Source organism: Sebastes fasciatus, chromosome 5 (assembly GCF_043250625.1).
Source record: "Sebastes fasciatus isolate fSebFas1 chromosome 5, fSebFas1.pri, whole genome shotgun sequence".
Lineage (NCBI taxonomy): Eukaryota > Metazoa > Chordata > Actinopteri > Perciformes > Sebastidae > Sebastes > Sebastes fasciatus.
In genome coordinates, this window is record NC_133799.1 from 14120645 (window position 1) to 14135247 (window position 14603).

The 14603-nt window shown below is 40.5% G+C and overlaps 1 long non-coding RNA gene across 1 annotated transcript in view; it reads left to right on the plus strand.

Annotated features, from left to right (window-relative positions):
* The first annotated feature begins 1143 nt into the window (after nt 1-1143).
* Nucleotides 1144-14603, plus strand: part of LOC141767657 (uncharacterized) — a 91111-nt gene continuing 77651 nt past the window's right edge. The window contains exon 1 of the long non-coding RNA XR_012593908.1: nt 1144-1329. This is a non-coding gene — a long non-coding RNA (uncharacterized LOC141767657). The remainder of the gene's footprint in view (nt 1330-14603) is intronic.

Consider the following 14603-nt stretch of genomic DNA (forward strand, 5'->3'; position numbering starts at 1 on the left):
CTTTCGCTCGGGAGACAGGTGTACGTGTCCCGTGTGAAACCAGAAGTCAGCGTTGATTTATTTGTCACGTAACTTCCGTACTTAAGTCACGCCACTTTTGGTGTTATTTTAACCCAAAACATGATCTTTTCCTAAACCTAACTAAGTAGTTTTGTTGCCTAAACCTAAACAAGTCGATATTTTCCTAAGCCTAACTAAGTAGTTTTATTTTGAAAAGACTGAAGTGGAAATTGACACGTGCATCACGAATTGTTGTTGGACATTTGTAGGTAAACGCACGAAAAATACATTGTTGAATGTCGTGCTGAGCCTCACGAAAAAAAAAGGAAAATTAGTGTATATGTACACAAATGAAATTGATTAAATTTCATGACTATGTCATTAACTGCTGTGAGACTGTGTTGGTTGCTATAGGCGACGCATGTTGAAGTGAATATATAATAAATAAAATCAACATGGACAGAAACAAAACAAAACCTTCTTTGTTAGTGTTTCCATTGTTCCAACAATCACCAAGTCTGGTTTGAGAGGTTGAAAGAGAGACTGAATAAGTAAGACATATAAAAAAAGAAGTATATATTTCACTAACCCTGTTTCCGGTGACATTGAACATGACACACCAGGAAAAAAAAAACAGAAAGGCCAGTGCAACGGAATGGCACAGCATACTTACTGAGTCTGTCGCCTAATTTTTTCGGGGTTTCCTGTTTAAAATCCCACATATACGCGCGAATTTCGGTGGGAAAAGGGTATAAGCTAACTTTCGGTCCATAAGTTGGTTGAAAACATTGTCTCCAGGTGACTTTTGAATGTTTACGGGTGACTTTATTTAAAAAATGAGTACCCTAAAGCCACATATTCCCCACGCCCCGTCATTGCCATTTTTCCACCCATCCACCAGATGCTTTCGGACTTTCCCTCCTTTCCCCATCACCTGACTGCCCCACCCATCTACACACCTGTTCCCACTTCCCTCATCTGCTCTTCCTCAGCCTCCCCCTCACCTGCATCTCATTCCCTCGTCATCCTCCCCCTTTTTCACCCACTCTCTCACGCCTCTGTACACCCACAGGTGTTTTCAGTTATTCTTGCTGATTAGACCTCTGCTCAGGTTGAAGCTTTGATGGGCATGTATTACAAATCTTCATCTACCAATAAGAATGATAAAGGTGTAATTTTCCCACCTTAACAGGTTCAACAAAGTCAACAGGAGACTCAGGAAGATGTCACTCAATTAGTCAAAACACGCCCACACCGTCCTGAGAAGAGTTCTAATCAGCCAGATTAAATGAAAACACCTGTGTGGTGTTCAGAGGCTTCTATGTCACAGTAAGTTTCAATGTTGCTCTCTTGCTTTGTGCTACAAGCTTTTCTCACAGCAGATATTTTGACTTTTCACAGTAGGAAAATCACAGGTGTTACTAACAACACTTACGATGGCTCTGTACTATTCAAGTCTTCTAGTGAGAGTGACAGTGAGCCAGCATGCATGATACCAAGGAGAGTTGAAAGAGGAGATGTCACGGCATCATATCATTGAGGTACAACACTGGTCTGCACTTGAATAAATTGAGCCAATAGTGAGGCAGCTCCAGTTACACTGTGCATGTGTCATACCCCATAGCTGGAGACCGTGTCCCAGCCTCCATTCAATAAGCCTTGCACGATACCAGGAACCCAAAAGCAAAGCAGCTAAATCGAATTCAGCCATCATTAATTTCATTATTTAAACCTATAATTAAGTAAATAGTTTAAAAATAATAACTAATTTAATAATTAGTTTAATATTTATAATATTCTTATTGTTCAACACAGGCCATTTTAGTAGAGACGTTAAAATTACAACAATAGAATAGAAATAATTTTACTTTTGTACGCCACTTTGTAGGCGGCTGTTTAACTGGCGTTGCAATAGAACGTATAATTGACTTTCACTTCTTAGTAATATACTTTCTTTGACAGAAATACACATCTTCTTTTATTGGTATGCAGAGCTAGTGAGTCCGAGAGGCCTAGTTACGATTATTAAGTTATGATTGGAAAATGTCTGTTTGAGGGATTTGGAACAGGTAATTCTCCTCCCGTGTTCAACTAGAATGTGCTTTGTCTTGTTTGGGATAAAAGCATCCACCAAATGACCAAAGCCTGAGTCATTCCCTAATTTGTAATGATATAAAGACCTGATATGATATTTTGTGAATGCCATACTAATTATATAATTACTCTGAGCTTAGAGGCCATCAGTATTCACATGCACAACTCTCACGGTGGAGGCTCACATTTGCCATTTCACACTTATCTTTTAAAGAGAGCATTTTCCAAAGTCGTGCCTGTGCGTTTTTTAAATCAGTCAACTGAAATTAACCTCTTAGTCAAACCTGAAATACAACACGTCCATTAGTTCTAATTTTACTTTCACTTAAAAACTTAGTTACTGCTTACCTCTAATTAAAACTGCTTTTAATTTGTGCTATCTTACTGATCTGTAACATAAGATGCCACTTTCTCATCCTTATTCGTTATGGTAAAGCGTTCACACTGACGTTACTCTGTATTCTGAAAACAGTCAAAAGCCCCAATTTCCTTCCTCAACTGGACATTACAGTTTTGCAGTCTGACCACACACATTGCCGCTGAAATGAGGAATGTCCTTATCTGAATGCTCACGCTGCTTCTTGGTACCATTATTTCAAGTCTTTCTCTCCTTACTGTCAGCCTTTTGTTGTTGCCTAAGGCAATTATATCTTTAATTGAACCTGTTCAGTGTTTAATTGGACACCTTTTCCTCATCATATAATATTATTCGCAATTTAATAAATATTTTTGAACTCTTTCAGGCACATAAAGACACCCTCAAAAATGACTCGACCACCTGCCTGGGAAATGTGGCAGGAGCATAATCAAAACGTTCTGAGTGGTTTAAAATGATAAAAAATAGTAGTTTTAATGGAAGTATCTGTTGTCGGCGGTTTTAATGAGGACAAATTCTAAGGTTATGACATCTCATGTCCATCAATTGGAACTAGTTCTTTCTGCTAAAAAAGCACTTAGAGGAAGTTATAAAGGAGCCCATTCAGTATCATTAAATGTGCAGCAATAATACGGAACAACCTTGTCCAGCAAATAATGTAGAGATGATTGATTCTCTATACTAAAAGAAATCTTTTTTACGGGAAGATCAGAGGTCAGCTCAGCTACAGAATAGCTCATGTGGAGGTGGCGAGGAGGCAGCGTCTTCAACGTGGAGCTTTTCTCGCCTCACTCACCACAACACCCCAGACGTATGTGCCACTTACTACTGAAATTGTGAGTTGAAATCCCACTTTGACCTCAAGTATACCGTCTCTTTATCTCCTCTCTCTGCTTCTGTCTTCTGTGTCATATTTATAAATGACATAAACATCTTTCATTTTAAAACAAAGCCACAGTTTTATGTCTTGACTTCAGCTGGATTCATCTGCTGACTGTTAACAATAAATGAAAACTGAGAGAGTGCAAATTACCGGCCGGGAAGTGTGGGAGCACACGAGTAAATAATTGTATTTTCATTAGCTACAGTGATGTTTCCCACATTAGTGTTTCGTTAATTTACTTTAATGATCAAAGGAAAACAAGGCAGTGGCAGCTTTGTTTCATGCAACAAAAAAAAAACTTGAAGGGATATTTCGGGTGTTTTGAAGTGGGGTTGTATGAGGTACTTATCCATAGTACAGTAGATGTATTACCTACAGATGACTGTGTGTGTGCCTCAGCTTGGAGAAACAGACTTGAGTACCGACACCGGAGCAAAGCAATGTACTGCTGTGGACGGGGACGGCAGAAAAACATATTTTAGCCACCTAAAAGAAAGGCCCACCGAAAAAAATCAATATCCGTTTAAATATATGCTATATTTAGAATATTTTCACCGCTTTACCTTGATGTCACACAGCCATTTCCTTCTCCTGACGGGGGAACTGTACTTAAAAGGATATCGTTTTTTGTTTTTTTTAGGTGAGCCTTTCTTTTAGGTGGCTAAAATATGTTTTTTTTTGCCGTCCCTGTCCACAGCACTGTATGGCTTTGCTCCGGTGTCGGTGCTCCTGTCTGTTTCTCCAAACTTGGGGCGTGCCTACTGTCATCTACTGTAGGTAATACACCTACTATGGATAAGTACCTCATATAACCCCACTTCAAAACATCCAAACTATCCTTTTATTTCATTGTCAGTAAAAATGAATGACCGAACGTTAAATTAAAGAGATTAAATAAAAAATAAATGACATAGATCTTCCAAAGCCACCAAGGATGTACTTACAGTAGCCTCTACATGTCTGTTTCTCCTTCTAATCAACCTTTAACATTTTGTAGATATGTTCCTAATTGAAAATCTATAAAGTGTATAAAAACTAGATATTTATCCCCTCCATACAAGCCAAACGTGGTTGCCCATGATGAATTATTCAACGATTTCTTCCTCAAGATCAAGCTATGCTTCAGTGTAATTGCCTCTAAAGGAAAAGCTTTCACAGAGCCATGCTTGGGCCTTGACGGTTTGTGAATTCAAAGTAGCCTGTCATCAAATTTCGACATCTCTATCGCTATTTGGCAGTTCATAAGGTTAAGCTTTTAATGAGTGTCACATCAATAAACACCAGAAATCTATACTGTACACAGTGACAGACAGACCGACATTAAAGTGCACCCCGCAAAAACCCCGAAAGCAAACGTATATTCATATCCAGACAACTTTGAACCAGAAGTTTTAGACGGCTTAGCTCGCTGTGACAGAGGAAATTTCAAAGTACATGTTGAGATTTTAGATTTCTAATAAAGTCAGCATTAAAGGATTTGGAGAAAAGGAATTGTGACATGATGACACTCAAATCCATTGTGGCAGCAATAGACGCCTTTCCTCATACTGTAAGGCCGTTATGTGGTTGCCAACAGGTTTATTGACAAGAAGAAAGGATGAAACTATAGGTAAAGAAAACAACAATATATTAAAAAAAAAACTTCAATGTTACAAAATAGGCTGATAAAAGGTGTAATCTGTGTATCTGTGCCAAAGTCAGCAATATACATGAGACCAATTTAAAACAAACTAGCTTGGAAAACATCAGTAAACATGACCTTATAAAATATCACACTTACAAATGCGACACCTTGAATGAAAGAATGGTGAATAAACACAAAATTACATTACATACGGACGATGCAGCCAAAGACTGATGTGTGCAGATGTTGCTGCTTTTACACAGTTGAACTGAAACACTGACAGAAGCTCCTCTCCATGGCATGTGCTCCCACTTCCTAGTTAGACAGGTTACTTCCTGTGATACTTAAAGGAGCCACTAGGTTGAAGCATACCCATAAAAGAACCACTAGGTTTGGCTATTTCAAATGAGTTTGATATTGGCACTTGATCTTGATATATGTATAACTTTTAAGTTCTATCTTACTTTCTATTAAGGAAAAAGCTAAGAAACATAATAGACATGATTATACCTTACCTAGTAGCGTTTGATTTTAGTGTATTTATACATAAACCCTAAGGTACATAAAGGCTACAGCTCAAACATCCAAGAGGATTTTCTCTCATCAGATCTACTTACTGTTTATTCTCCACAAAAAGCAATTTGAACCGAGTACACATCTAATAAACAATTGTGGAGTGGCCTGTGCTGTGGCTATATCCCAATAATATGAAGGCAATTTGTACTAGAGGGATTGAAGACAACGTGAGGCCAGAGGAAATCAATAAAAAGGCAGAGCATAATGATAGAGCTCCTAAAAACTCTTACATTACGCCGCTGCCTCTCCTGACTGTGTGAGACCCTGACACATGAAATGAAAAGCCCCATTTGTATTCTGCACAGCGATCCGGTGATACAGTGAGGACAATGGTTTGTCCTCTCACCTTTTTCCAAATCAGTGTGGACGCTACGCGTGATTAATGTCATATCTGGTCGCGACATACTTATTTTAGTTCCACCGCAAAAAAATGACAAATTGCAGGTTTCTCTGTTTTGGTGTGTGTGTATTCATGGTTTCATCTGGGTTATGTATCCAGGGCAGGTCTGACCGATGTTCTCTTGTAAACCAGGGACTAGGTGCAATTCATCCCCTCTGTACTGTGTGATCCTCACAACTGCTATTTCTACGCTCGGAGGTGTTTTGGCAGAGGGGGGAACTTTGCTGTGTTAAGACAGATGTGGAACCAGAATAGTCACACATACAGTACACGCCTGCTGCTTACATGCAAATACCATAGAAATAGAATTGGAGTAGGACTTAACCCTAACCCCTCATTTGACTAGTACAAAAGAAATTGTTGTTGGTTGTTATGGTGACAGAACACACGTCAGAGGGGCCGTGCAGTGTGGTCGCGGCTCGCCGGGGAGAGAGCGAACGCAGCTCCGGAGCGGTGGGGAATGAGACGGAGGGACCATCAGACTGTTCAGCTAATTGTCTGTTACCAGTGTAGCATTAAAGCATTGCGAAATTAGCAAGCTGGCATTACACGGACATTCTGCCTGCCATGAGGACACATTTTAGCCTTTTTCGTGTCATTTGTACACCACACAAACATCCACAGTTAGGTTCAGACAACAAAACCACTTAGTTAGGTTAAGGAAAAATATCATTGCTGGGCTTAAAATAAGTACGTAAACTATGTAAAACACGTCACTAACGTAACTCACAAAACAAAACGGCTGTTTTGAAACACCGGCCTCCTGGTTAAATGTCCAGTGTTTTTTTTGTACCCATCCATTTCATTCCATTTAAAATTATTTCAACTTTGACCTCTGTTGCCTCTGACCTTTCAAAGCGCAACCAACAGCTGCAACTGTTGTTGTTGTTTAGAAACAGTGAATGGCGTTCCTCACTCTTTTTGGTGAAATATTTGACCTGCTGCCTCTGCAAGTCTCTGCGCACTACCTCGCGGTGAATGAAGAGCAAATCTCTTATGTGAAGGCAGCTATAAAAGATGGACGCAACTCTGACCATCCTGCTACGTTGATTTCAATGGGAATGTCCGCTTTACTCCTATTCTACTTCTATGATAAATACTTACTGTGTGTGAGGAAGCAACAACTCCCTCACTAACTGTTTGGTAAAGCCAAGTGGGGTTGATCACAGTTATCTTTGTTTTTCCTTATGTGGGTAGTTAAGGGGTTAATTGACTGACAGGGACTGAGTGGCTCCAAGTGTAATCAGGTGTGCTCTGATTTCCCAGGTTCTCACTGCAGGTGTCTCCAGTCTGAGCTGATGGCAGCACTCGCCTGATAAGCCAGTTTGAACTGGAAAGGCGGGCTGTTAGGTTATATGACCATATGTGAAAGTAGAGTTTAAAAAGAAGAGTGGTAAAAAGAGCAGCACCAGGCATGTGGCGAGCTGTGAAACTGAATGCAGAGGATGATTTTCCCTCCATGTGGTTTTTCCTTTGTTTGATGGAATTTTTACAGACTGAGAATAAAAGTCTGCCTTATTTTTCAAGCATACTTACCTGCCAGTGTGATGATTTCTCTTCGTGACTTTTCACCTTGCTCTCCTGCACCTCACCTTGCAACACTGTGATTTGACCAAAATGGGCTTAATGGTTCTTGATTAAAGTAGCTTAATGTTTTGGGAGCAATACCTGAAACATCCCATATACCGAAGAGACAAAGCCTTTCAAACAGCGCTCGGTGATGAGGGAATTTCTAAGATATATTTGACCTTACCTTTTTTAATTAAATGAATGAATTAGTTTAATAAAATCAATATATATATAAAGTGGAAAGGAAATGCAATGAGGCAACATGTTATTGAACAAATACATCAAATTAACTCTTTAATCAAATTGTGATTAATAAATGAAGGAAATAAAACGTAAATGCAGGTTTTAGATGCTGCAGGAATTCATAACCCAAAATCACAAATGACAAATTTTCCTATAAAAAAGCAACAGAAGAGCTCATCCAACATGAACAGAAATGCAATAGATGCCATGTGTACAGACATAGACAGAAATAAATATGCTAAAATTACAATATTAAGCGACATTTGCTAGCAATGATCTCATGTGTGCTATAAAAAGACCAATATAATAACAGGAATTCTGTATTTTCACATTTGCCTCCTCGTTTTCCTCCACATCCGTGTGTTGCCTGATGAAGTGTGCTCATATGGCAGCTTGCAACCCCCCCGGAGCAACGTTAGCCACGCATGCAACTAGCGAGCAAAGGGGAGAGCCGGGCCAGGGGAGGAGAAGATGGAGTACGGCTCCTCCCTTTCTGTCTCAGGGTGACAAGGCTTCTCCTCCACACCTCCACATTCGTCTAATGAGGTGATAAAGTGAATGAATGAGGCATGAAAGGAGACATGCTGCTGAGGCCAGTAGTGTTCCCAGGGTGCCACTCCCCGCCCCGCAACCTTTCGCTTCTCTGTGTTTTGCGGTTGAGGACAGTAGGAGGAAAGAGCTCACAGGAGGATGAGGCAATTTCTGCAATGTGTCTGCAACTATCAGTCCTGGGTGGCATGCACGCAGCACTACATATGATTTGTGTTTGTTACAATTGAGCTGTGGAACAGAAGTGGGGAGTGGAGATTGCGAAATCTTTACCTCAATCCATTTCTTCCCTCATTGTGGTAGTTAAGCCAGTTTGAGTTAAATCGCTACCAAAGGCAAATGCTTTCCAGTCCTCCAAAAAAGAAAAAAAAAAGTTATTGTTCACCCGACTTAACTCAGCACACAAGTTCATACAATGAATAAAACGGAGAAACAAAAGAGTCCCTTTCACTTTGACTGTTCAGCCATGTAAATGTTTCAGATTTGGCCAATTCTTTGTCATGCAAAGGAACACACTCAAAGCCTTTTTCTCGTACGTGTGCAATCACTCTGAGAGGTACCGGGGCGGAGAACGCCAAGCAGATTTATTAGGTGAAATTTAATTCAGACGAGTTATTCAAGGAAAACACTCTGAGCCAAAATGACTTCTCACAAAAGAAAAAAAAAACAGCATATTTTAAAACCCAGGATGTTTTTTTCTGATTTGCCGTACAATACTGCAGGTTTCTGTCAGCTTATCTTGCTGAGACAGAGGAAATTTCAAAGCGAATGCATTTATGTTTTCATGTTCAAGATAAAAAAGGCAGTACTTTTAATTAGATTCTAATGAACTCGGCATTAAAGTATTTTGGCGAGGGAGAAATTGTGATACAGTCTGATGATCGCTTGGTAACGCATAAAAAATCCGATATAGCCGGTGGCTCATCGGCCCTATCCATTAAAAGCCAGGAGGTATTAATGACTAATACAGCTACCTGAGTCATAGATGTAATTCACATATTGCAATCACATTTGTTAGTTTCATTCTGAAACAATATCTCATGGCTGGAGGGTAAGTAAAGGTCCCTCTTTCGGACAGCTCCTGCAGATTAGTGTGCTTTCTGGAAATAATGACTCTCTGCTAACAATCTAATCTGTCAGTCCAAACACTGGGAGAAGCTCTGTGTTTCACATCCCAGTGAACAGATTGGCGGATTGTCTGAAGCCAAAACAGACAGTAGATCATATCCTCGTGTTGGCACCGGGGAGCCGCAGTGGAGCTCAAGCATATTAATCAAATCCTCGCATTAAAGCAAACTAACAGGGAAATCATCAGGCGCACGACAATCTCAAAAACACGAATCGGGCTTATAGTTTGTGTCCCATCTGAGTTGCAAATATAGGGCTCTGACAAAAGGCACCTATATCCCCGGCGTCTGCTTAAATGGTGAATAAATAACACCCACTGAGGCTCAACTTGAAGATAACACTCTACCCAGGGAGCAGCAGTGCAAGTGCTTAGCCCAGGGAGGCAGGCCTGGGAGCTGGACGGCAGGAGAGCTCAATTGGTATTCCTGCTTGAGCTGCATCCCAGAAGGCCGGCCCTCATAAATAATATGATAATGCTGTATTTCCAGTTCTGCTGAGGTTAGCTGTATGGCAGTGGAGGAACAAAGCGCGGTGCTGTGAGAGTGACCCGAGGGTGAGTGGCAGGGATGGGCAGCCGCGGGGGCATCCCGGGGTGATTGCGTTCGCCACCAGCCGGAAGCCGGGGAGAAGAGGAGTGTTGACAAGTTTAATCAAACTGTGTCGGGCTTGACAAGTGCAAGATTGGGACTGTAAAGATGGCTGACAGGGGCCCCCGTGTTTATGCAGAAAGCACAGCGCTGCTGGTACAGATCATTTACCCGGGCTTTGGGGGTCTGACTGAAGAACGCCGGTGCCCCTTGTTTAAGCAGAGCGGATCTTACGCTGCTCCTGTCTTGACCCAATCTTTCAAAACAAACCCTGCTCCTGCCAGGCGGGGTATGAGAGCGGAAACATTGAATTTAACACCGCCATAGGGTGCAGAGATGGGAAAGTGCAGGTTCAGTTTCGTCTTGCAGCTGCAGCATAAAGAGGTGACTGCTCCCTGAAGTCAACAGACACGGAGGCTTTTGAGGAGAGTGTAGCTGCTCAACCCACTGTTTCTGCAGAGAACAGCTACAGCAGCACATTTTGACATCCGTATGTATTTATGCAGAACAGATCTCTACTGTAATGGCATTTTATCTTCCTTGGGTTTAACAGTGTATGTACAGTTATTATGCCAGAGACAGATTTTTTTTATCTCCCTGTCTTCCTCTCTTTCTCCCTCCCTCATATCTTCCTCTTTTCTTCATAAGACACGTTCAGTGTTTGTGATATTTATAGCTCAAGTGTTTGCATTCGCTGTCAGGATTTTTTCTTTTTTTCAACATGTCACCTCAGCAACACGTTACAGTGGAACCACTTAGATGTAAGCAATATTTGCCACCTGAGATGGGATGTATGTAATTTAATATATTGCAGAGTGTTTCTTAGTGAAGCGGTTTCATGCTTCACTGCGATGAATATACTATAATGTGGAGACATCTTTTTACTTGCATTGGGCTGCATTTTTTTTATTTTATTTGCACTCACAAAAGACTTCATAAAATCCAGATAATAAAAAAAAATAGAATCACAGCCTTGCGGTTGTATGTGTAACGGGGGGTCTTTCGTCTGTTTACTTCCTGCAGTTCATAACGGCCCTGTTAATGCTGTTTTGTACCGCTGATAGCGGTGGCAGCCAACAGTCTCTGCGGTGTGTTTGATTATAGATCAACGGCTGACGATTAACTCCAACGAAACCACAGACAGCTCCGATGTCGATTTGAGTCACAGTGACCTTGACCTTTGACCACCAAAATCGAATCAGTTCATCCTCGAGTCCAAGTGGACGTTTGTGCCAAATTTGAAGAAATTCCCTCCAGGCGTTCCTGAGATATTGCGTTCACAAGAATGGAACGGACGGATGTATTTGCATACAGACAGACGGGCGGACTGACAACCCAAAATACATGATGCCTCTAGCCACGTCTGTCACCGGCGCAGAGGCATAAAAATAAGAAATGTGACAGGAGAGGTCAAGAAGCCACAGGCTTATAGGCTACAAAGGACCTCCCTTCTACTTATCGAGATAAACAAATAATAACAAAAGGGGGGGGGGGGGAGAAAACTAAGCTAACATAATTTAGAAAAATACAACAAAAGTAACGTGTACTTTGTCATTCGAAGGTGAAGATGACCAACTGGTCTTGTATTATAGGAATGAATTTGGGAATTCAGTTTGAAGAAGTTGCTAAGAGACGATGGTAGAGAAAAAGTCAAGAACATATATAGGGCTGCATGATATTGTACATTATTGTGCTTGGAGGGTAGAGCTCTGATATGAATGCTGCACTGCACTCCAACGAGGCGTATTTTTCCCAAACAACACATTTTTATGATAGCTGAGACAGCATTATCCGTATCACCCCATGATCACTCAAACTATTTCAGGTCTTCAGAGGCTTATTTTGAACAACATTTCAAAGCTGAGGAGGTACACCTCCACATTAACATATCAATATCCTTTTTTTTTTTCTTCTCAAGGATATTGATGTGTTTATGTTTACTGTCCCAAAAGAGCATTCACAAAATCCTTCCACGAAAACAAGTTGCCTCGTGAGATGGTTTACCACATTTTGACTGCTGGGTGAGTCACGTATTAGAATATGTGGCTGGTTTATGTGACAGTTAGTTTTGGTTCGTTTATAACACGATTCTTATATTATTTGTTTTTGAGTACTTTACAAAAGCGCGGTTGATATTTTCGTTAATGAATATTAACAGTATTATAATACTATTATTAATCAAAGATTTGTGTCATTTTTATCACATCATACCACAACAACAGTTGAAAAACTATGTATTTATTTATGGTTGGAAATGTATCGACCATCCACCAATCGCATCACAATGTCCTAATTCTCCTCTGTGCTGTATTGACATGACAAACTGTTTCTAACCATGTCTGCTACAGGTAATCCTCTCATGTCGGGAAAATGTATTTGCATTTTAAGACATAGTGCTCATTTCAGAAAGGAATCACAGCCTCATAATACAGTTAGTTATCCATCTAAAGCCACTCATTCATACATGTTGTTGTTACCTCATTTAAACATTGGGATATATACATTTAAGAAATCATTGTGATTATCATCTAAACAGAAGCTGTAACTACCGTAAGGATTTCAAAAGTCAATATGTTGGAGCATAATGCTGGTCCTAGCCCTGTAGTTGTAACACTACATAGTAGGCTATTACAGTAAACCCACTGGCTTGTTTCTAGACAGACCTTCCCGCAGTGTCTTCTTCTATAAAGATGGCTCAGTGATCTGCCACAAACGTTGTTGGGGAGTGTGCGAGAGTTGATTTTTGCCTGCGGTGAGGGCAACACTCAAACCGCTCGATTGACAAAGTCTGCCTGGAGGCTCCATTTTGAGACTTCCTCAAAAGGGGGAGGACTTTATCTCACAGCGAGGACATGATGGAGAATTTTACCTTTGCAGTCGGTAAAACACCATGAAACTCAACGCCAGAGTTAATATTGATCCGCTACAAAAGTCATTCTTCTCTCGTCCTTGGAGTCAGAAACAAAGAAATCTGTTTCCTCCATTCCCCCACCCACACACGCTTGTATATATCAGTAGCTGTTAAAAGCACATTAAGTCAGATTTTTTACCATCCCACATCAGAAAATGACCATAATAAGCAGCATATCTGTAGGGGTTTAATGGTGTTGTGATTCATCTCAGACTCTGAGCAGTCTGCTTTTTAAAACTTACATCTTGACTTTTTGCTCTTTTTCATGGATGAAAGTAGGCAGTCGTACAAGGAACCGGGCTGCAGCAGAATAAATGAGGTTATTATATAAATATTTTCACTTGTAATATAATACATTATTTATTTTAATTATTTACCTTGCTCAACAACCAACTCATCTCTGTTTATTAATTGAATTGTTTACAGATCTATTCCAGAGGCATGTTGATGATGATGATGCTCTACAGATTAAGTTCAGATCATGTTCGCCTTGTGTCCTAGAAATTATATACAGGAAATATGGTTTTGTAAGAAATGTAATGCCACCTGAATTGCGTTTTTTTTTTTATCAACTTAATGATTTAAAGGGGCTAGATATAAGAATGAGAAGTTGCTTGTTAACAGTGACACCTGTGGCCGTTAAGTCAACAACAGTCAGCGTTCTGTTGCGCGCACTTTTGCACGCACTACGTAGATGCAAGGGAGCATCGGTCAAAACAGTTGAGTTGACACACTAGACTGAACGTGATCGACAGCTAAAACCACGATATCACTTTATATTTCTTGACAGTAATGTTAGCTTACCTGTCCAATAGGAATGTTGCCAGCTCGGGTGCCGTATTGATACCCAAAACCAAACGAAGGTCCCTCCGTGGATCGAAGGCCCGGCTGATGTTGATCCTAGTTTTCCCCCCGACGTCGGTCACGTTCCTGTTTTGCCATACGGGCTTCGCTAGATATAACTTTGGTGTTTTTGTGCTTCCGTGGAGTTTGTGTGGAGTCTGAGTTGTGGTGGGGGCTTGTTGTTTGTTGGCGTTAGCGGACTCCATTTCTAACCGAACGTGAGCTACGGTTACACACAGTTAGCCCTGTAGTGGAGCTGAAAATAAAGGCACTCGCGAGCACACATGACGTCACATCCGTTTAGATTTTCCCGGAAAAAACATCCCACATTCTTCACATGGAGAGCAGACAGGCTGATAGAGGAAACCCAGAAAGTCGCGGAAGGTCTCATTTTTTTGTTTTTTAATTAAAAAACATTTATACGTGTAAAAACGTACATACAGTCCCTTTAACATTTTTTTTACGTATCTGGAAAGTCACAAAATGTTCATACAGATTGATGTATGGACAATGCATTTTATTTGTTTTCCTTGAAATATCGCTCTCAGAACATATATCAATACAGTCTCTGCCAAACATAATAATCAAATCATGGAATTCAATCAAAACCTTTCATATCTGACCCCGGATCTGGTGCTAAATGCCACCCCATTCCTGCTATCATCTTTATATGACAATTCCACCCCTTAGCCATACCCCATCTCACACAGTCAAAGAAGGAGAAAAAAAAACAGGGCTTTGTTTTTTATGTCTCTGTTCTATGACTGTCAGCTCGTTTTTTTTCTCTTTCTTTTCTTTAGTTGTTGTTGTTTGTCTGCTT